The 3,104-nt window shown below is 51.6% G+C and overlaps 1 protein-coding gene across 1 annotated transcript in view; it reads right to left on the bottom strand.

Moving 5' to 3' along the window:
• The window catches only part of LOC104404637 (guanine nucleotide exchange factor VAV2-like), a gene marked incomplete at its 5' end in the record, with an annotated part of 84,856 nt that overhangs the window by 79,101 nt on the left and 2,651 nt on the right, over positions 1-3,104 (bottom strand).

The raw sequence follows: 3,104 nt of genomic DNA, 5'->3' as shown, positions 1-3,104 counted from the left end.
ATTCCTGCAGCTGCATCACCTTCATCAGGATGGACTGACTCTGCTGAGCGAGCCAATTTCTTGCACTTCCTTCTGCATCTTCGTGCTGTTCCACAAAACCCCTTCAATCTATTGATGTGCTTTTAAATGACTTCCTTTTTTCCAGCAAATTCCTCACAAATACATAACAAACATGTTAGAGCTGTAAGTAAATCAACCCACTCAAGGGGTGAATTCATCCCCTCATGATGAACACACGTAAGACTCGAGCTGCCATTGGGTGGGTTTGGTCCATGCAGTTTCATCACATGGTGTTTTCTCTGCTCCTCAAGTTGTCATCAAACCAGCACCACGCAAAAACGGGGTTTGCAAATGCCAAATAACTTAGACTTAATTATTATTAACTTAATGTAAAATAGCTTGATTTTCTTTTAATTAAGAGAATCAAAGCAGAGTCTTTGGGGCCACTGTATCTCCACAGACATGACAGCAATGCAACTTGTTGTTGTTGCGTTTGGGATTATACGTGAGGTTTGTGGTGATGGATTAGCAAAACCGCCTCATTAACAACAGGCTCATCCACCTACACAAAGAAAGAACCTTCCACCCTTCTCACCCATTCCAGCTCCCTCTACACAGAGCCATGGAGTGACAGCACGGGAGGGCTTGTACAAAATGTTCCCGTCACATTATGAGCCTTCTCCTTAGACAAGCCAGTGCCAGAATGAGAAATTGAAGACAGTTCTGGTTTTCTAGGGCATTCCTCCACCTCACATAAACACCACAGTAAATATCATCTGTCGAGACTGAGGGGTTATTTTGGAATCACTTTACAGCCTTGTGCCGATATGGGTTATTTCATAACTTTATCTTCTGGTCTCTACAAGAATTCACACCCTGGGCTTGCAGCAGGGGCGTTTTCTGTGGTGCTGCAGCCTCATTGATTCCCATTTCTAGCACATGTTTATTTTAAATCCTTTTAAGCCTCTAGTTTCGAAAGTTAATGACACAGGTTATAGCCACAATTACACACAGCGAGACGCTGCTCCCTCCGCAGCGCTGCCTGCCCACCTCCCGCTGCCCCACAAGGGCTGGGGGCCTGGGAGGGGGACGTTCACAGCAGCCGCGTTCCGCCAAGAGAAAGGCACCCACCGGTGTGGAAGCCCGAGAGCTCCGCACGGTGCCTTTGTGGCCGAAATGCCTGCACAGCTCAAAGCTCGCCCCGCCTCCGTCCTGACCGGTCGCAGAGATCCCACATCCAAGCAAACACCCCGTTTGTAACGGGAGCCCCAGCTCCTCCGTGGCGGAGCACAGGCGGGTGACAAGCACCAGCGCAGAAGCCAATAATCTATTTACGGAGTTGCTGAAAAGGCCTGACGTCCACCACCATAAACCAAGGCAGGAGCACCATGCTCCTGCTCCACCAGCGAGGAGATGGCAGCAGAGCCAGGCCACCACATTGCCCACGTGAAAAGCCACCATGTGACAACAGCCACAGGTTGGGTTTTAGCTCCACTTCTCATGCTCAAGAAGTAAGGGTGGGTATGACCCGTGTGTGTGTGTCTGTGGCATAATTTGCTCCTGTGCCATTTCTCTCTCACCAATCTTCAAACACCTCCTTGTGCTTTTGCTTGCAGGCGTTTCGAGGTTGGTTTGCTGGTGGTGGAAGATCATGAATTGTTGGCTTAACCGTGTTACTCAATGGCCCCATGTTAAAATTAGCTACAATTGAATATGAGCTGTGCCGTGGCCATTTCATTTACCAGTCAATCACACCTCGGGACAAGCAAACACTCCACACGAGAAAGAGAGAGAGAGAAATCAATGTTCTCCATGGGCCTCATTCACCACCTGCCAGGCCCAGAATCAATAGTGTCATTTTTATGCTTCAAGCAAGACCTGAGTCCCGCAATCTCCTTTGGTGCAAGGGCCAGTGGGAGCCCAAACACTGCACACCCCGAGTTCCACCATCGCCCTCCTCTGCACCCAAAATAACCCCAGTACCCACCAGCCATCGCCTCTGGGGACAGACACCACCAGCAACTGGGATGCTCAGTTCTGGAAACAGACCCAAGAGACCACAACATCTTCCATGGATATCAGCATCCCCCACTGCACCACGGGGCAGGCTACAAAAGCAGCCACAGCACAGGTCCTCAGCTTTACAGTCCACTGCAAAGTGCATCCAGGACACACTGGAAAGGGAAGTTCTTAAAGCCAGAAGGAAGAGATGATGTGGGCAGGGACAGGACTGTGCCACAGGCAGCGAGAAACTCATCCAGTAAAATAAAACACCTCAAAGCGTGCCGACAGATGAGAGGAGCCCGTGGGTCAGTTCTGCCCCGAGCTCTGCAGGTTATGAGAAGCCAACACTACAGAGGCAGTGGCCACAGCCCGGCTCTTGCCGCCAGCAGAAGGGCCCCAGCACCTGCCCTCGATGAGTTTCAGAACAGCTTCGCTTATTTTTAAACACTGTGTAATGTCCCCAGGTGAATGAACCACCGGGGCAGGCAGAGCCCGGCCCTGCAAAGGGCACACACCCTCCTGCTCCCAGCAGAGATCTTCGCACACGGGGGACAAAAAGCTGGTGAATGCAGCAGCGCCTGCTCAACAACCAAGCTGCCCGAGGTGTGATCTGGAGGTGTGCTCATGTGAGCATCGGAGCACAGTCCCTGGTCCCTGCAGCTGGGAGAGAGGTGCAAGGCTTGGGAGCCTCCAAGAGACACTTAATAATGTGAGAAAATGTCCAAGAGACATTTAATAATGTGAGAAAACGTAGGAAAAAGAAAGAAATCATTGAATCACAGAATCCCAGGCTGGTTTGTGTTGAAAAGACCTTAAAGCTCCTCCAGCTCCAACCCCTGCCCTGGGCAGGGACACCTTCCACTAGAGCAGGCTGCTCCAAGCCCCTGTGTCCAACCTGGCCTTGAACACTGCCAGGGATGGGGCAGCCACAGCTCCTCTGGGCAGCCTGAGAACGGGGCAGATGACTCTGGATCACCCACCAGCTCACAGCTTCTAAGAAAGGGCCTTTTGGGGAGGCAGTGTTGGCCTGAGCTGAGAGGGGCCGCACACAATAGCTCTGGGCGGCAACGAGCCACGTGCTGAACCCTGGCCAAAGCGCT

The sequence above is a fragment of the Nestor notabilis genome, unplaced genomic scaffold (genome assembly GCF_000696875.1).
Source record: "Nestor notabilis isolate BGI_N333 unplaced genomic scaffold, ASM69687v1 scaffold22034, whole genome shotgun sequence".
NCBI lineage: Eukaryota > Metazoa > Chordata > Aves > Psittaciformes > Psittacidae > Nestor > Nestor notabilis.
The sequence above is the reverse complement of the archived record's forward strand: the minus strand, read 5'-3'. Positions and strand labels throughout refer to the sequence as shown.